This window comes from Eublepharis macularius, chromosome 6, assembly GCF_028583425.1.
Source record: "Eublepharis macularius isolate TG4126 chromosome 6, MPM_Emac_v1.0, whole genome shotgun sequence".
NCBI lineage: Eukaryota > Metazoa > Chordata > Lepidosauria > Squamata > Eublepharidae > Eublepharis > Eublepharis macularius.
In genome coordinates, this window is record NC_072795.1 from 56,488,736 (window position 1) to 56,509,835 (window position 21,100).

Sequence of the window (21,100 nt, forward strand, 5' to 3'; positions counted from 1 at the left end):
TCTCCAAAAGTCCAGCTCCCAAGAGACTGTGCAAAAATATACATGCAAAATATTGTTCCAGATTCAAACAGTTTGCTTGCCTTTACTATGAACAGAGCCAGAAAGCCATAAGAGACACAGGGAGTCACCTTTTATGTGTATGACAATAACTATGAAATGTTAAGGTTTTGTCCTGTTTTAAAGAACGTGGCAAAGGCTGAAAGGGTGGTGCTGGCAATTGCAGGGAAGCACCTGGAATGCAGTATGAACATGTGCATGTTCTATCACCTTTTTTTGTACAATAAAACATATGCTAACTGCTCGAACATAGACAAAATCTGCCATATTTGACTGTGCTGATTGCAATTTGCAGACAGATTATAAATCAAATGGGCAAGTGATTAAGCATCATTGGATCCTGAGAGACATGCAATTTAGGAATGTAAAATGTTGGTTCTAGAGCAATGCATGCACATTTTAAAGCTGCAATTCAAGGATCTGAATAGGTTAGCAAAAAAGGAAAAGATCTGTTCTTATCTATACAGTACATACAATGTTCCCAGTGAATGAGGACCGAATCTGAAAGAGCCAGGAAAAAACCAAACACCAGTACGCTAACAACATGATTTTTGAATCCAAACATCTGACTCATCATCAAGGTTGGTGTGCTTGGCTCTCTCAAAATAGATCATGAGTCTAAGAAGTACTTGCATCTGGCTGGATTGTGGTCCAAGTTTACTTTGTTTGGCCATCATTAATTTAAATAGCATTATTAGACCATGCTGCTTCAAAGATCTAAATTACATTTTTTAAAAAGTGAATGGAAGTTTGGACTCCTTATTGCTCTCAGTAAGAGGTGTTTCAAAAAGGCTTTACTTGCACTTTGAGGACAAATTTTCTGTTCCTGAATGGAGGTTCATTTGCATAATGTGTATAATTCCATAATTCATCCATAATTCTCTGGGATGGCGATGCCTTGCACCATTTCCTCCTGTTCAAAATCTATGTAGAATGTTCCCTCATTTTTACACATCAGGATATGGGTCATTCCAGATCATACCACAAATATGCCATTGTTGTTCATTTGCTGAGAGGCATCCATGTGATTTCTTTAAAGAACACACTAATATTTTATAGGTATCTTCTTTTCCCAGTGCTCAAAAACACAGTACATTGTTTCACGGGAAATGTGATATTTTCTGCAAGGTGTGGAATTGTGGTTACTTAACAGTCATATAGGCACCTCTAGAATAAAACCTATGACATCATGAACAAGATCTCTTCACCTGTAGAGACTGTGCGTTTAGATAGGCTTTTAAAAATATAAATATTTCTTCAGAAATTGTGGATTTTCTCACTCAGTAATGCTATGGCCTTGCAGTGCTGGCTACTGTATGGAAAAGGGTCATTCAGAAACATAGATAAAGCTGGAAAGAAATCATCTTGCAGGTAATGTTGGTGAAACTGATGCTTCCAGGAGGTTTATAGCTTCTGAGTACATCCTCTCCAGCAAGGAGACTCCCTACCTCACCTAATCCACGAGGACAAAGATAATCACATCACAAACAGAGTAAGAGGCTCCCACAAGCATGACTGACCAAATCTGTTTCTTGATAACCTGGAAAGACCCTATATAGTATTCTGAAGGATCAGGCCTTGACATTTGACATGAACTATAAACAGAAACTGGAATGGAAGGAATCTTTGGTTAATTCAATCTGATGTGAACTTCTCAAGTCAGGTTTTATGGACTGTGTGTGAATGACATAGACTGGGTTTATTGCATTCATGTAGCCAGGAGTCCTCTCTGCGAGCCTGAAGTCTGCCCCTTGACTAATCATATTAGAATCGTTGATGGATACGTGGTGATTTTTAATTAGGTTTGTAAGTTTATTAACTTCAGTGGACTGACAGTATTAGCAGCTATGAAATGCTTGTTTTAAAAGGGACCAGTTATTTACTCAGATCCATTAAAATGGGTCAGGGTCTTCTATTATGTTTTTTTTTTTTGCAACATGCTTTGTGTGGTTAATTAAGAGCATTTCATGAAGCAAAAGCTAGAAGTTTAGACACAGCTGTGTATAAAAAGTTCCACTTTTGAACTGTGTCATGTGTTCCTGGGAACCTACTGCCAACAAAGACTGCATTCAGTAGCTAGCAGGACCCTATACTTTTCTCTGACAATATTCTCTCTGTGGTCCTTCTGACATGGCCCTCAACTTTGCATCTCGTTCTCAGTGTTTGTTTACACCAATAGTCATCGAAATGTGAGGTGAGTTCCTCTAAGGAAGAGCAGGCTGTTGGTAAGGAAAGCAAGAGCAAAGGTCAAGAAAAAGAGGGAACAGAGCAGGGAGAAAGTGGAAGGGGGAAAAAAAACAACAACAGAAGGGCAAAGAAAGTCTGCAGGCAATTTAGTATTTTTTTTTTAAATCACCAGGATATTTTTATATAAAGAGCCCAGAAGATGGTTTGACATCCCCTTAAAACACTGTGTAACATGATTTTTAAAATGCAAACTTGCTTGCATGGTATATCCCTTTCAGTAAGTAAAAGTATACCCTTTTCCAGTAAGTAATAATAATAATAATAAAATTTCTCTTTTCCTGTTTTTTTTTAAGAACTTAATTTTGATAAACAATACACATTTTGTGTCATTGATTTATTTTGGATATGCTAGTGGGAGTCGGGAGAACAGACGGTCTTCCCTTGATTACTGGTGGTGACACAATTCTAAGCACATATATTCGCTTGCAAGTCTGGTTGATTTAAAAAGAACTTACTTCCAAGTAAGTATGTTTTAGGATTGTGGCAAATACCACCATCTCCCCCATAACAAAACAGACAAACTAATGGAAATCTCTAATATATATGTGCAACTGATCATAGCATATAAATACATATTATATGCTGCTTTAAATATGTATTCCTATGTACCGCCACACCAGTGCTCCATGTTGTCTAATGTTACTCCTAGTGTTGCCAAGTAGGCCCCCTCCCCTGCTTTAAGGCCTGCCATGAACTGTGTTAAAGTTTCCTGCGTTACTGTTTCACTGCTGCACAAAGATTGCTTTGCACGTGTGTGCTCTGATACACGTGTCAGTTTCCTGCCTGCGTGTCAATTACCCTGCTGCTGTAATAGACTGTGTAGTTTACTGACTCCATGTTTGGATAACTGCCCTGACCTGTATCTGGAATTCCCAGTGTGTGTTTGGACTCTGTTACAAGTGTGCCCCGTGCCTGCATTGCCATCTGCCACGGACCGTGCCTGTTCCCTGCTTTGGACTGTGTTTTAAAGTGTTGTTCCCCCTGCCTCCATGGAAGCCTGCCTCATATGGGCCCAAGCCGCTGCTAGCAGCCGGGCACCTGCCGGGGAAACCTCCAGCGAGCCTGGCTAGGCGCTCCCTGGTCAGTTCCCGCCTGGAGCCTCCCGCGGGCCGGTCGCCGAGCTTGCCCTCGCTACCGGGCAGCCTGCTATCCAGCCCCAGCTATGCCCAGCCGGCATCCATGTTCTCAGGCAGCAAGAAGACCCTGGGAAGAAGACTGCTTTGGGAAGCCATTTCGGCGAAGCGGGCACACCACGTCCGCAGCGAGAGCCCCTCGCCCCGCTCTGCATATCTTAGGAGCCGCCGCGGAGAAGGAACTAAGTGCCGACCATCCCAAGCACTTAGAGAATGCATCTCAAAGAAACCTCCGCATTCCAGAGCTGATGACATCAGGACAAGCCCTGTCCGCTGGAACATCCTTTCAGCCCACTTGGATTTCCCCCTCCCTCTTTTGTCCCCTCTTCCTGAGGTGTCACTTATCACAATCTGATTACCAAAGTGGCCCATCCAAGCCATTCAGTAGCCCATTAGACTCTTTGTTTTAATCTGTGAGAACCACCAAGTACAGCACCAGCCCCAGGGTACGTTTTGGGGTATTTAAGCCGGCCTCTCAGACCGCATGGTGCGCGTGCCATCCTATCCAGAACCCCTCGCTGTCCGTCTGTGGTCCCAGTGCTGGCATTGGGCCACCCTCGCTGCTGTGTCTCTGCTTCGCTTCAGGATAAGTGAGTATTCCCCCTATCATCGTTGGGAACCAGCTAATGCGAACGTCTCTGTATTTCCTACTCTGTATTTCTTAGATCTTGTATGTTCTCTTGTATGCTTGTGCAAGTTTAGGCTTACGCCACACTGAATACACGTGTTTGGAACCTATTTGTAGTCTGCCTCTTTTTCACTAGAGTGTCTGGGATCGGGACCTCCGTATACATAGGTTATGATCCGCGCTTAATTTTAAGTTACAGACTGCTACAGCTAATTCCCCATTATAATAAAGAGCAGTTCTGGTAACACTAGAACTGATTATGTTCTGCTTCAGTATTTTTTCTACTCTGTATTGGATTCTTGCTAATACTATGTTTTTTAAACTTGTATATATTTACCCTATGGTATTGTTTATGAAATGTCCTTGATACTCTATTGAAATGTACTTGATACTGATTGTACTAATCTCATACTGTGTAATCCACCTTGAGTCTCAGTGAGAAAGGCGGACTATAAATGACATAAATAAAATAAATAAAATTCATTGTAATCCTGTGAACATACGTCGGAACACTGAGAACCAATAGTTGAAGTGAGAGGTAGCATAAAAATCCTTAAACAAGCAAAGACAATAAATAAATAATAGTCAAACTCTGCTCTTCTTTCTCCTTTCCTTGCATTTTCACTGTGTTGCATTTGTCAGACTGTGGCTTGCTAAAAGTTGTAATCCAGACTACCTCTTGCAATGAGACATGAGTCCATTGGTTTCAAAAGATTTACTGAATATAAACAACCATTATAGTCCACAATCCAAGATGCTAGGATCTTGGCTGATACAGAAGTATTGTTACGAATGACAGGCAAAAGCAAAGGTACAGAATAGCAGTCCTCTGTAGGCCCCATCCTCCCCCACAGTTCTCAAAACAAATGGCCCGAGGGTGAGAAAGTGAAAGCTTCCCAAGGTTGGAAAAGTTGTAGACATAACATTCTTCTCTCTGTGAAGTTCCAGTGAACTGCTTGCCACCTGCAACAGAAACACATACAATACTGACAAGATTAAAATGGAGTCTCTGTGGTTTGAAGATACATAAAACATAGTCAGAACATGACATTCTGCCCCCTCTAAAACATTCCTCCCCCAGGTTTGAGAGGGTACAAAGTGTGAAATGCTTTTAACAATCTAGGAGCATGAACATGAACAGACTCTACCCACTCATCATGCCCAGAATCAAAGTCCTTCCACCTGATGAGGTAAAACAGCTTATTATGTTTGACTTTAGAGTCCAAAATTTCTTGTACTTCATAATGGATTTGATCATCAATCAAGGTAGGTATGGGAGGTGCACGGGTGTGCCATTGATTTGCTGGAGGGACCTTTTTCAGCAGACTGATGTGGAAGGTGGGATGTACGTGGCGTAAATTCTTTGGTAAATCGAGGGCTACAGTAACTCTGTTGATTACTTTACTAACGGGGAAAGGTCCCAGAAATTTTAATGCTAATTTACGGCTTGTTTGTGCTACTCTTAAATTCTTTGTGGACAAATATACAAGATCTCCTGGATGCAATTCCCATTCGGCCACACGATGGCGATCAGCGTACTTTTTATAATCCTGCTTGGCTTTGTCAAGATGTTTTTGAATAAGAGTCCATAGTTGCGCCACCTCCCCCCACCATTCTGAGACATCTTTGGGAGCTGTTGGAGGGGGAAGAGCTTCAAAAGGAAAGGGTTTAAAATCATAGCCATAAACTACTTTGAAGGGTGTTTCTCCAGTAGAAACATGCACACTGTTGTAGGAAAATTCTGCTAAGGGCAACAAATCGATCCAATTATCTTGTTGAAAATTGATGTAGCATCGGAGGAATTGTTCTAATAATTGATTAGTTTTTTCCGATTGTCCATCGGTTTGCGGATGGTGGACAGAGCTTAAGCCTTGTTCAACGCCCATAAGTTGGAGAAGCTCCCGCCAGAAGTTGGCAACAAACTGTCCGCCGTGGTTGGATATCACCTTCGATGGAAAAGAATGTGGTTTTACAATATGTTTCAGAAAAATGTCTGCTAATCGTTTTGCTGAAGGTATAGTGGTACAAGGAATGAAGTGGGCTTGCTTTGAAAATAAATCCACTACGACCAATATACAGGTGTGGTTTCTGGAGGGGGGCAGATCTGTGATGAAGTCCATAGAAATTATTTCCCACGGTCTGCGTGGGGTTTCAAGGGGTTGTAAAAGTCTGGGGGGCTTGCCCTTCCGTGTCTTGGCACTGAGGCAAATAGGGCAGGAGGCCACATATTGGGAGACATCTTTGCGCAAGCCTGGCCACCAAAATTGTCTTTGTACTAAATGGAGAGTTTTTAAATATCCGTAATGGCCTGCAGTTGGGGCATCATGACATCGTTGTAATACTTTTCTTAAACTAGCTGGTACGTAGAATCGATCACCCCAAAGCCACTCCCCTTTTACAGATTGATTTAGTTTCTCTTTGGGTACATTTTCCCCCTCCTTTTCCACTTCGCTTTTCAGTTTTTGTCTCCACCCCTGATCTGACTGAGGAGGTTGCGTTGCACGACTGCACGTCGTAACCACACCTCCTAGTTGCGTAGGCGAAAATACAGTGTCCACTGTATCCTCCCTCCGGCTTCTGAGTTGGGGCATGCGTGATAGTGCATCTGCGAGGAAATTTGTCTTACCGGGCAAGAATTTGAGGGTGAAATTGAATTTTGAAAAGTATTCTGCCCATCTTAATTGTTTGGCATTTAGCCTCCGGGGGCTACGCAAAGCTTCTAAGTTTTTGTGATCTGTCCAAACTTCGAAAGGATGGCGGGCTCCTTATAGCCAATGTCTCCAAGAGGATAGAGCTGCTTTAACTGCAAAAGCTTCCTTTCCCCAGACATTCCAATTTCTTTCTGATTCAGAAAATTTTCGAGATAGATAAGCACAAGGTTTAAGACTATTGTCCTCTCCCCGTTGGAGAAGAACACCCCCAATCGCCGCATCGCTGGCGTCTACCTGTACTATGAATGGGTGATTTTCATCGGGGTGTTGCAGCACTGGTTCAGATATGAATTGCTGCTTTAAGAGATCAAAAGCTAATTGGCATTGTGCTGTCCATATCAATTTAGCGGTTGGCTTTTTGGCTTGTTCCCCTTTGTTTTTTGTTTTTAGTAGTTCTGTAAGGGGAAGAGATATTTGGGCAAAATTTTGTATAAATTCTCTGTAAAAATTTGCAAACCCCAGAAATGATTGCAGTTCTTTACGATTTGTGGGGGTTTGCCATTCTTGAACTGCTTTAACTTTGCCTGGGTCCATTTTCAGCCCATCTTTTGAGATGCAGTAGCCTAAATAACTGAGTTCAGTTTTGTTAAATTCACATTTAGACAATTTGATGGGCAACTTGTTGCACATTAGAGTAGTTAATACTTGTTGAACTAAATGTACATGTTCTTCCTCTGTTTCCGAATAAATTAAGACATCATCCAAGTAAACGACTACTCCTTTATATAAAAATTCATGCAATACTTCATTGATCATGGACATGAAAACCGAAGGTGCCCCAGCCAGGCCAAAAGGCATGACTAAATATTCATACTGTCCCAAGGGCGTATTGAACGCGGTTTTCCATTCATCCCCCTCTCTTATACGAACGTGGAAGTAAGCATCTTTTAAGTCCAATTTCGTAAAGATCTTACCTTGTGCCACGACGTTGAGTAGATCTCTGATGAGAGGTATGGGATAGGCATTTGTGGAGGAGACTGCATTAAGTCCTCTGAAGTCAGTGCATAGTCTTAATCCTCCATCCTTTTTTTTTTAACAAACAGCACTGGAGCGGCATGATGACTATTCGCTTGCCGTATAAATCCTCTTTCTAGATTTGTGTCAATAAATTTGCGGAGCTCCTCTCTTTCTATAGGGCTCATTGGATATAACCTGCCTTTGGGCAAGGTGGCTCCGGGGATGATTTCAACTGCACAATCTGTCCTCTGATGGGGAGGTAAAGTGTTAGCTTCTTCAGTGAAGGCTTGCAGATAAGCTCGATGTTCTTTGGGTATTTGATTGATTTCTTCATTGGTTAGAAGTGCTTGTTCCATGAGGGTAGGATTGTTACCCCAATTTTGGTTCCAACGATGATTTTTGCAGCTATCGTGTTTAAAAATGATGCTTCCAGCTGGCCAATCGATGTCTGGGTTGTGGTCCCACAACCACCTGCTCCCCAAAATCAAGGGGTATTTAGCTGTAGAGCTAATCACAAATGATCTCATCTCCCAATGTTGTCCCATTCCAGTGATTACAGGTATCGTTTCAGTGGTAACTGGGTTCATGTTAGTACCATCCATTTGTTCAAAAATAACCGGAGTCTCTAATTCTTTCATTGGGAGTACTAGTCCATTTACTAGAGCAGGTGCAATAATGTTTCTGGAGCATCCAGAATCAATGAGAGCTTGCACACGGATATGAGTCTTTCTTTCTGGATTGACTAATGTGACAGGCATGAATAATATGGACCCTCGAGGTCTTTCCACCATGGGAACAGACTGCTTTTTGATCTGCCGTTTGGGTCCGTTTACGACAGATCCATTTTGTTTCCCGAACTGGGGCTCTCTGGTTCCTCTTCTCCGATTAGAGCAGTTGAATCAAGTTCCATGATTTCTTCAAGCTCTAATCCTTTCTCGGGAGGGTTTCTTCAGGAAGAACCTCGTCCTCTAGCTGTTCGTGGAGCTGGCGTTGGGCGGTACGGCGGGGGAAGGGTGGTAGAGGCTGGACGCCGTGGTGGAATGGAGTTCGTTGCACAGGCCTTAGTGGACATTGTGCTGCATAGTGACCGCTCTGGCCACAATGTAGGCACAGTCCTTGTTGCCATCTAGCTTCTCTCGCTCCCCTGGCTGCGTATCCTGCTCCCCTTCCTCCTCTCACAATTATTGAAGTCCGTCGATGCCCTGTCACTTGCTGTTGCTCCACAAGTCATACTTCCTGCATTCAGTTTTCCACTTCACATGCTAGTTGAATCCAACCCAAGAGTGTGTCACCTGCATAAGGGCCCGATCCAGCAGTTTGGGATTCATGCCTTGTTTAAACAAAATTATTTTTGTAGATTCCTCACACCTTGGGCATTTTGCAGCCAGCTGTTGGAATTTAGTAACATAGTCTCTGGCCGACATATTTCCTTGCCTAATGGTCTGTAATTCCATTCGGGCTCTACCCTCTTCCAATGGGTCTTCATATTGAACTTGGAGGGCTGCTACCAATCCTTGTAGGGAATCTAATTCTGGGCCCCCCAATTCATATAACGTTACATACCATTCTGCCGCTTTTCCTTGCAACCAAGATCCCAGGTGTTCGATTTGACTGGCCTCGTCTTCGAACAAATGTCCCCAACGATTGAAAAATTGAAGCGCTTGTACTAAAAAAAATCCCAATTTCGCGGGATCCCCGTCGAACGTAGCTTCCAGCTTCACCCATCCCATCGGTAGCTCTTGAGGTCTGGAAACCGGTGATGGTAGCGGGTAATACTGTAAAGGCGCTGGTCTCTGTTCCGGCCGTACATCGGGTCGTCGCGGGATGGGTTGCATTGGGGGTTGTTGGGGTCTAGGTTGCAGGGGCCCCCACGGTCTTGGGAGAGGAAGACCCTGTGGCCTCGGTGGCGGGCCTTGCGGTCTTGGAGCCGGAGGACCCTGTGGAAGTAGAGGTGGAGGACCTTGCGGTGCTGGACCCCATGGGAGAGGTTGAAGAGACGGCTGCTCTTGCTGCGGTGGGAGTCCCGGAGGAAGGTCTTGTGGCTGTACAGGTTGTTCTCCTGGGAGGATTGGTGGCTCCTGCGGCTGGAGAGGAGGTTGTTCCAGTGGTCCTTCTCCTCTGTCGTCTCCCGGGGGCCCTGGCAGGGCACCTTGTCCGTCGTCACCAGGGGGCCCCTCCAGCACCTCGTCTTGAGGCTGGTCAGGTGGTGGCACTGGTTCTTGCTGATTATCTGCCAGCAAGAGTGGCAGTTGTCCCTCCTGAGGGGGATTCCAATCTGGTGCTGGACGTAATACAGGTAGAGCCCTCTGAAGGGCTGCTACCCCTCGACCGATCGAAACTACAGGGCGTTCCCCAACTTCTTGCGGGGGCTCCTCTCCTGGGCCTCCTACAACCAACACCGACAGCAAGTGTACTGCGTGTGCTAAACTCTCCTCCATGCTGCTGATTCTGTCCTCCAATCTTTGTACATGTCTTGGGGCCGAGGTATCGACATCCTCCTCTGATAATTCCTGGGGCAGTTCAGTTGGAAATTGTGTAGTATTCATATATTCTGCAGAGGAGGCGGCTGCTCGGGGCCAAGGTCGAATCTCTCCCATTCCGGTGGCCCCGGTACTTTCTCCTTCCTCCGATATGCCAGCCAGGATTCCTTTCGCTAGCCCCGTTATTGCCGAGATTCCAGCATCTACCGCTAAAGTTCGGCTCTGTAACTGTTGCCAACTGTGATCGCTTGATTCCCGCTGCCCCGTCCACGGGGCGACTTCAGCGTAGTCCCAACTCATCAGATCGCGACGGGTAGTTTCCCAAACTTGGGTACTTTCAGAACCTCTTAGGTCCCATTCTAATTGGTCGGACTCTCTATTCCAGTAATACCACGGTTGGCTACTGGATCTCTCCATTGACGAGCCGACAACTCTTTTCCCATCCATCTGCGATCTGGTAAACACCGTGCTCACTCTCCTCTCCCTCGTCTCTCTCAGCCTCGAACCCCGCTGCCTCGGTGTAGGCAACAATATCAGAGGTTCCGCCGTCACCCTGGGTCGAGCTCCCCAGTCCCTCCGGACATCCTGGGTATGCACTCTGTCAGGTGCGAGGGTATACAATGTTGCACGGCTTGACTCCATTCCTCCCCAAACGGGTTGATTAGTGGGTTCCAGTCCTTCTGTGTTGGAGATATAAGGATCAAACAAAGGGTCCCTGTTGGACGCGGCCTTGGTATCCATCTCCTCCGGCCTCGGCATTGGAACAGGTGTGATTCGTAACAAAATGTCAGACTGTGGCTTGCTAAAAGTTGTAATCCAGACTACCTCTTGCAATGAGACATGAGTCCATTGGTTTCAAAAGATTTACTGAATATAAACAACCATTATAGTCCACAATCCAAGATGCTAGGATCTTGGCTGATTCAGAAGTATTGTTACGAATGACAGGCAAAAGCAAAGGTACAGAATAGCAGTCCTCTGTAGGCCCCATCCTCCCCCACAGTTCTCAAAACAAACGGCCCGAGGGTGAGAAAGTGAAAGCTTCCCAAGGTTGGAAAAGTTGTAGACATAACATTCTTCTCTCTGTGAAGTTCCAGTGAACTGCTTACCACCTGCAACAGAAACACTTACAATACTGACAAGATTAAAATGGAGTCTCTTTGGTTTGAAGATACATAAAACATAGTCAGAACATGACAGCATTTTCACTGCCCCCCCCTACATCTTCATATCCCACTATCCCACTTACCTCCTATAATTCATGTAACCACTAGGAGAAATTCATGCTTGGATCTTCCAAGCAAATTTCAGGTGTCTGTGATCCTAATTCCAGTTGTGGGAAGGAAGTTTAATCCTTCCACCACCATATTTTTACTAACCATGCTGTTGTTCAAGGAAAAAAGAGACATGGAACTTTCCTTTTGGTCTCCAAAGGACTAGTATCAATAGTGTGATGATATCAGTTAACAAAACCACTGAGGAGTAGATTAAGATGGGTAGCCATGTTAATCTATCTGTAGTGGTAGAAAAGAGCAAGAGTCCAGTAGCACCTACTGGACTTCTTCTAAAGAAGTGAGCTGTGATTCATGAAAGCTCATACCCTACCCCAAATTTTGTTAGTCTTATAGGTGCTGCTGGACTCTTGCTCTTTTCTACTACTGAGGAGTAGAAAGGTTCAAGCTTTGCTCCTCTTCCCACATAGTCCCTAGACTCCCTACCAATTTTAGACACATGCCTGAACTTGAATTTTAAAAGCTGCAGGAAGATCTACAATCTCTGTCTCATCTAGTTTGACCCTTAGTCTTCAGGGATATTTCTATTTCCTGCTATTGAGGCCAAGTACAAAATATTTGTTCCCATAACTCTGGGAACAATAATAGGTGCAGCGTGACATCTGTTGTATAAAACAGGTGGATTGAAATAACATCCTAGGAATCTGGCAGAGGAATCCAGTCCCTGGCTAATGTTTCTGCTGCAGTCCTTCTTTCAACTTTGGCTGAGGGTATAAGTGATGACAAAACCCTCACAGCCACTTTTCTTCTCCGAAACACCCATTTCCTTAAATGCTTCTAAATTAGCCTCTCTTATTGCATTTATTCTCCCTCTCAATGTTGTTATTATCCTGTTTACCCAACGTCATTCTGCAAGCGTCTCCAGGCTCCTTCCAACCAGCACACACAATACGTTACAATTATATAATTATGCCATTGTAATCAAATAATTAAGATACATGTTAAACACATATTAGAGCCTACAAAGAAAAATGAGCCACAGACACAGGCGAGGCATGAGCAAGAAAGATGGAGGCTGGAAGTAGGTCGTACTTCTAGTCTGCTAGGGACTCCAAGCTTTGGTGTTGTTGAACTAAACATAATAGGATAGCTGTGGCCTGGCAACAAAGTCAGTATATCTTATTAAAAGAGCTTTCTGAGAGCTTGCTAATGGCTGTTCATGCTGTTTCAAAGACCCTGCTGGTTTGTTGACTATGGCATTGGTTTATTATCTCAGGAGGATGGTAGAGGATAAAAAGGCTCAGCTGGTTCTTTGGGGAGGTGGCTCACTAGATAAGGCGAGATATTTCTCAGGTCTGATGATGCTATGCATTAAAACAATCATGCACAAGTCTCCAGTACAATGTATTGGAGATTTCCTGTAACAAACTGGCTCATATTGGTTGATAGGATGATTAAACATATTGTGTGAGCCTAAAGATATATTCCTATGCACATTTGAATGATGATTGTACAGGCATAGGTTTGCAAAGGAAGGCTGTAATCTACACTTGCTAAAGTGTCATTGAAGTCAGTGGAAATACATTACGATTATTACAAGTACTGCCTATTTTTGTTTGCCTGTCACTGATATTAAAAATACCTTTGTAACTTGATTATAGGCCTTTGCAAGAAAAGAACCAGCATTCTCTCATATCCTATGGACACTTACACAGATACTCAGTTCTTTTGATGAATTAGGATGTCACTTCTCATTATACACATCATACTATCCACAACCACCAGTTTGTCTCCTTCCTCTAATTTAAACCCTGCAATCCTTTAAGCTATGTAACCATAACCCCTCCTCATGCTGACTGAATATATGGAGAGAGAAAGTGTAGAGTCTACCCTCCAAAGCAGCCAGTTTCTCCATAACTGATCTCTATTGTTTGAAGAGCAGTTCTAATTCTAGGAGATATCCAGGCCCCACCCAGAGGTTAGTAACTCTAGGAGGAATAAGGTTGCTTGGTCCCCTTATCCTCCTGGTGGGAGGGAGGAACCCAGGGGGGAGACCCAGCACTTCCCCATGATCCTTTTTGAGAAGTGATGTCATCACTTGCGCAGGGCTAATTCTGGACCATTTGGGGCCAAAATTGGCCCCAGCGAAGCATGGGAGCATGCCCACGGGCAGTGTGATGATATCACTTCCAGGAAGTAATGTCATCATACCACCCATGGGAGTGCTCTTGCGCTTTGTCCAGAGCTAATTCTAGCCCATTTGGGGCCAAAATTGGCCTTAGTGAAGTGCAGGAGCATGCCTGCAGCTGGTGCCCCCCATGAGCACGTGCCCTGTGTGTGTTCCTGGGATGCCTGCCGGTGGTGGGCAATCTCGGGGGGGGGGGCTTGCCACCTCTCGCTGATTGCTAGTAGATCAGAAGGCAATGGGGCAAACCCCCAGATTGCCCATTATCTGTAGGCACCTGGGAACCCTAGGGAATATACACATGGAAACTGCCTCTGCACAAAGATGCTGTGCCCAAAAGTGAATGTTCATGCAGAGGCAGGGGGTAGTGCTCATGTGGCTACTATCCCTCTTTATTGAGGCAATGCAAGATCATGTGTACAGGAGTCCTAAATATGTTCCATTGATCTCAGAGAGGGGGAGAGAGAGAGAGAGAGAGAGAGAGAGAGAGAGAGAGAGAGAGAGAGAGAGAGAGAGATCATTCTCAGCTGGGATGCGTTCCTGGGCTAATTCAAATTTGGTGGCCAGAGTATGGTTATGGAGGGGGGGGGCGTGTCTTCTTTCGAAAACATGTAGATTCTCCATACTTATATTATCCAAGGAATCCTGAGATTTGTGGTATATAGGGGTAATGCTGTCTGATGGTACATTCTTTGCTTTTCCCTTGGGACTTACTTTGAAGAAGATATGCATAAGGTCAGGTTGCATATCCCATTGTTTGTTTGTCTGTTTGTTTGTTTAGCTATTTATACCCTGCTTCTCTTTCCAATGAGGACCCTAACCCTGTGAGTTAGGTGAGGCTGAGAAAGAGAGAGTGACTGGCACAAGGTCTCCCAGTGAGTTTCTATGGCAGTTAAACCTGGGTCTTCCAAATCCTAGTCCAACACTCTAACCAGTACACAATACTATCCTGCTTTAGTCAGAAGTAACCTTATTTCCAAATTTTAAGTGACTTTAAAAACTATTTGGCTCTAAGAAAGCTATTAAATTATTTGAAAGCTTAGGAAGATCATTTCAGGACTTTCAGTACAAAAAGAAAATGGCACAGACCAGTAAGTCTTTCTGTAATCATCACCTTGGGGTCTCCTATGATCAAGATTACTGGGACTGTAACAGCTTACCACACTGTGGCTTTTGCAAATATCTGTCATATCCACAGGGATATGTTTTTAGCAGCCCAATCAACACCCTGATGCTAATAAATCTTATCCAAAATAGTTGGTTAACCCAGGTCCTTAGGGGCATGGCAGGAAACCTTCCACGACCACATTTAAATGGAATAACCACAGACCATTCTTAAGTGAACATGTTTTCTTGCTTTCTTCTCACGTACCTTTTCCATGCCCTTGCATGCAGTAACTAACTCAGTGGTTATTTTATGTTCTTATTTTTAATAGGCTCTGAACTAGATGATGCTAGTTCTCAAAAGGAAGAATCTGAATATGTCCAAGAGGAGAAAACTATGATATGGGTTCTTTTGCATAACACGTCCCAGAGGTTTAATACAGTATGTAAAAGCAAATCATTTTTGCTTTAACATCACTTCATATCCACTGCTGCCTGGGGAGCAAATCCCTTGCAATTATAGATATCACAGCACTGTAAAGAATAATTCTATTTGGTCAAGGCAAGAAAATAAGCCACAGCAAAGAACCAACCTATCATCTTATTAGTTCTGGTTATAGTACAAGAAAGGTTGTATTCTATGAAGTAGTTCTGATGTTTTCTGCTAGATCCTTTCTGAATGATATGGAAAGAAGTATATCCTCCTTAAAACATTTACAAATATTAGAACTGTTTATCTGCTGGTATCAACGATATAGCAGCATGGTGCAGTGGTTAGAGTGTCAGACTAGGATCTGGGATATTTTTGTCCTTAGGATCTGGGATAGCCAGGTTTGAATCCTTACTCTGACTTGGGCCAGTTACATACTCTCAGCCTAACCTACCTCACAGGGTTGTTGTGAGAACAAAATGGAGGAGAAGATAATTATGTAACTTCTTTTGGGCCCCCATTGGGGAAAACAGAGGGTTATAAATGAGTTAAGCAAACTGCGGAAATGTATCTATTTAATACATTGCAGGGTGGCACGTACGGTTCTCATAGCCTCCAATTTATCCTCACAACAATTCTGTGAGGATGAGAGCAAATGATTGGCCCAAGGTCCCTCCGCAAACCTCATATTTTTAATACACATCAAACAATGGTAGTGGGGAGTAATTATTATTGCAATTTAGTTCACTATGAGAATGGAAGTTGATTTATTTATTCATTTTGCAAAATTTATAACCTGCCTTTCTGCTCTTATAACAGCTTTCCAGGTGGCTAACAAATTAAAAAATACAAAATAAAATAACATTTTAAGATCATTAAAACCTGTTGGAATAAATCACTGTAGCCTAATTTGAATAGAAAGAATGAAGAGTACTTGGAGATAGAAAGGGGGCTTGATACTTTGTATAGTGTCAGTTTGTTTATCTGTTGCTATTGAACTGGCTCCTCCCTGGTGTGAATGAACATTCCTTGTGTGTCAGTTAAAAAAGGTTACTGTAACTGTCCACCTTATGTACAAGTCATGAACGAGTTTTTTCTCATAGTTTGCTGTTTGCTTTACTGTATATAGTTTTTAAATGAAGTTCAATATTATCTGAATACATACGTCTATAGAATGATATTACTTCTCACTGGATTCAGCTATTGACTCTGATATATATAATATATATATGAAGAAGGTGGAATATCCTGCACCTGGTGAGTGAAGGGATATTGTCCCATAATGAGAATTGACTGGGATATTTATACATATCTCCCTCACAAAACCAACCAAACAATAGCAACACATAATTAAAGCAATTAAAACCAGATTACAGAAACATACAAAGACATAAAAACAACAATTAAAACATTGGCAGAAAAGAGATCTGAGGGAATGCCAAATGAAACAAAAAAGTCTTCACCCCTGGCAGAAGATGGGATCAGACGAATCTCCTTGGGGAGAGAGTTTCAGAGTTTTGCTGGCTCAACTGAGAAGGCTTTCTTCCAGGTTGCCACCCACCTAATCCCAGAAGGTGGGGAAAACCCAAAGCAGGGCCTCTGAAAATGACCACAGTGGTTGGGTGGGTTCATAAGGGAGTAAGTGGTCCTTTAGGTATATTAGCCTCAAACCATGTAGAGCTTTAATGGTCAACAATACTAGTATTTTCAGCTGTGCTTGGAAACAAATTGGGAGCCAGTATAAATGGACCAATATTGGAGTGATATGGTCCCTATCACCCACTCCATTCAATACCCTGGCTGCAGCATTCTGTACCAACTGAAGTTTTCTCAAAGGCAGCAGCATGTAGAGCTATTGCAGAAATCTAATCTGGATGTTACCAGGGCGTACACCTCAGTGGCCCAATGAAGCAATTAAAAGCCACTCCTGGCCACAACTGTCACCTGCTTATTCAGAAACAGGCCTGGATCCAAAAAAACTGCCAAACGACAGACCTGTTCTTTCAATGGGCGTGCAACCCCATCCAGAATGGGTGATACCTTAAATCCTAGGTCAGATTTTTCTCTTAGTTTACAGAGGATCCTTGCTGGCTAGAAGAGAGGAGCTGTGGGCAGCAAAAGTTGGAAAGCATTAAGGAAAGCCAAGAAAATGCCATGTTTGTTTGACAATAAACTATTACATTTCCTTTTCCTCTGGTGTGTCACTCATATAATCAGACTCTAAACTTAACATGTGGGAAGTGGTGATTTGAGGTGAAATAGCACTACTATACTTATTACCCAACCTGAGCAAAGGAACATGAACAAGGATATTATTTCAGTTTATCTTCTGTGTATCATTGGTGACAAGATCTTTATCAAAATGAGAGTAGCCAGCTTCTTGTAATCTCACTGTATGATGGCAGAGACAGAATCATCACTAGAAATGTTATCTAGCCTTTATTATTTCAGTTGTGAGGGGCTAACAAGAGTGTTATCAGGATATTTACAATCACAACACATGTGGCTCAAGCGATAAAAGGGAGTACAGGCATCTGATCTCCAAGGATATGAAGACAATGCAGCCTTGAAGAGGAAGCGATGGATCTTATTATTGAAAATGGTTTGGCAGGCTGGGAATGGGCAAACAAGCCTGGGCAATTGTTCAAATTGTAAGCTCAGGAGGAGAGAGAATGACAAAATGAAAAGGCGATCATATCAACCATAGTCTCCACTGAAAGAGAAATTTGTTTCAATAAATCTTTTATGACTGTTTTTCGTTTCGCACTTGAAGATGAAATGTAGCAAGTTGCCAGTGACTGATGGGTCAGGCACATTTCTGCAAGTAAGCAAGAATGCCAGGGAGACTTGGGCCAAGATGTGCACAAAGACAATTTAAGGAGCAACATGGACTTGAAAGATCATTGTTGCATGTGCTGCACAAAGAGAGCTCAGAAAGACCTTATCTGAACTGAGGTCCATTTAGGTTGGCAGTGATCCCTAGGATGGGGGTTCTTTTCTTCTGTGCTTTTGCTATAGAATTTAATAGATTGTGATACAGGCCAAATATCCAGCCAGTGGCTTTGCAACTTGGACCACAGTGGCTCCTATTTCAGACCCTCTTATTGTGCAGGCTTAATGGCATGTGTAAATGACAATAATATATTTTGAAAGAATAACACAGTAGGACACCATCCTTTACCGTGCAGTGTAAGTGCTTTGCATCTTCTAGTCCTCAGTGACCCCTCCTCACTTTCAGACCTTTTGCAATTTCTTCTTTCACACTGAAGTGGAAATGCTGCAAACTTTGCAGCAGGCAGGTTTGGCAGGCAAGCACTCTGTGGAATCAACCCCCCCCCCCAATCTCCCCTGGTGAGACCTTGGCACAAAACAAGTAATTTTCCTCAGACGAATTCAAGAGGAATAGCCACATTTGTCTGTTGTAGTGAAACCAAGAAGATGTCACCTTAAAGACTAACAGATGTATTATAAAATAAGCATCATAGCTAGAGCCTTTTTCAACAGAAGCATGAAGTGAATCTTCAGTCAGAAGATAAAGCTGCACACATTGATACAGAGGAAAAAAGCCATTCAAGAACTATGTGGATTCACCAGTTCCATAACTCAGCAATCCTGGCAAAGAAAATGACAATTGCACAAAAGTCCCAAGCTGGTTTGGGACCTCTTCAATGTTTCCCACATGCACAAACTTCCTGGTTAGTGTTACATTTACTGCAGGAAGCTGACAATCACTAGACAAAGGCATTTAAAGCCATAAAGGCTGTCCTTTATCACTCACCATTTAACCTAAGGTGATGGGTAATTTTATTGAGCTATTTCCATCAAGCAATCAACCATCGACTCTTTGCACAACATACACATATCAGTCTCTTGGTTGCCCTCATCTCCTCTTTTTGAATGTAAAAAACTATGCTTCAATATATGTCCCAAACGCAGCCTGGCAACTTCTTAAGAGTCGTCAAATGAAGACTTCCCAGAAGACAAACCAATTCAAGGACAAAGGCCACGTATGAAAGAGGCACTTCCCAAGCTCAGTTTGATGTTCAGAACTGTTGTTTTTTCTGATCCCTGGCTGCAAGAGTGACTGCCCCAAGCTTTGGCTGGTTAACTCCAGCTTTGTTTTGTTAACAGTGTCACTAAGAACTATACACCTCCAATGTGCCAAAATGGATTCCAAATCTCTTTACATTAGTTGCTTCCTGTCACTGACCTATTCCTAGGTTGTGGAAAACAAGCAGGAAACACTCTGGTGCTGCTTACTGAACATAATCTGTGATCGTAGAAACCACATGCTTCTATTTAATTGAACCTGTACACAAGTGAGTCCCTGGGGCACCTCTGTTGCTGACCCCAGGCACATTTCTTATAATCCTTCCCCCACCTTCATTTCCTGTTCTCACATGCATCTAATAATTTCTTCTCTTCCTAAAGCATACGGAACTCATTATTCAGCACAAAACTGGTCTTTGCAGCATCACCTTTAATTAACCATCCCTGGTTTTATTTTCGTTTACTTATCCTCATGGAATCTAAACATATTGAGACAATCCAACAGCCCTCTGTACCCCTCTTGCCTTCATCAATGCCAGCCAGGCAGCCAACCACGACTAGATAAGAAGAAATGGAATTCCTTATCTCTTACAAAAACACATGCACACACAAAAGGTCAAGGTTAGTAGGAACAGAGAAGGCCCTCCAAAACAGCAGCAACAACAAAAAACTCTTCTCCAAATCTCCATGGCAACAACATGGTGCATCATGGAAGGCCAGGGGACGAGGGGTTTATTCTGTTCTTTCAGCAATCTTTCCACTTCATTACCCTCTTTATCAAGTATCTCTGCATTAGGCTGAGTGTATATATGTGTCATAGAGCAGTGCAGATGATTCAAATATACACTGACCTTTTCAATGGGATCTGGAGCTCCTTGTGGGATTGCAGAGCTTCCTCTTCCTCTTGCTTCCCTCTCATCTCCTGTGCGTATGACCTTAGTCTCCTGGGTCATCTCGTCAAAACTGCAACTGGTGAGCTATTAAGGGTGGGTGAAAACTCACAGAGAATCTTCTTTAGCAACGCTATGGAAGCTGAGACCCACCCGTCATGGGTGCCTACGAGGAAGATTAATGACCATCCTAATAGAAGATAAAATAAAATACAATAAAAATGGAATGAGGATAAAAGGGACACAGACAGACAAATCACCCTGACTTTGATCTTATTTCATTGTCAGAGCATTTCCTATAGGAACAGATTTGCCCAAGGAAAGTAAGAAAGCTTACTTTTATGTTTTCTGACTTGGATGGATGGAGAAAGTTAGAAAGATTTATAGAGAAATAGTAAAATAAATAAATGTTTCATTATATTTAATCATTTGGAAATATGCCTAGTAGACAATATGAATTTCTGGACCAGAAATGTTGAGTTTGGCCCCCCATTTGATTAGTAGTGAAATCCCAGCTAAACCCTATGTTGGTGTAATAGACATATGCCTGCTGATGCTGCTTGGGTGAGGGTATGGCTGTAGGGGCCAGAAATAAGCAATATTCAAACAAAACATAAGCAGATTGATATGACACATAAACAGCATGGAACTGTCCAGTAAGAGTATACTTACAGCAACAAGAAAGTACACAGTAGTATAGTTTACATTCCCTATCCTTGTACCAAAGCAGGTCTCTGAACCATTTCCTTACAGCAAAGACCTATAACTATTTAAGACAGCCCTCCTAAATAATTCAGATTGCACAGACTGCAGGAAGTTAGGAGATTGGGAGCTTTCCTGACTTCTTCAGGCAGGCCATTCAGTTAATGTGGTGCATACTTAACAACGTTTGCTCTGGTGACACTGTAGAAAAAGAGCAACAAATAATCAAGGAGGAGAACAAATGTTGTTGCAGCACATTACTAACAATGCTCTGACAAATACGCTACCTTAGGA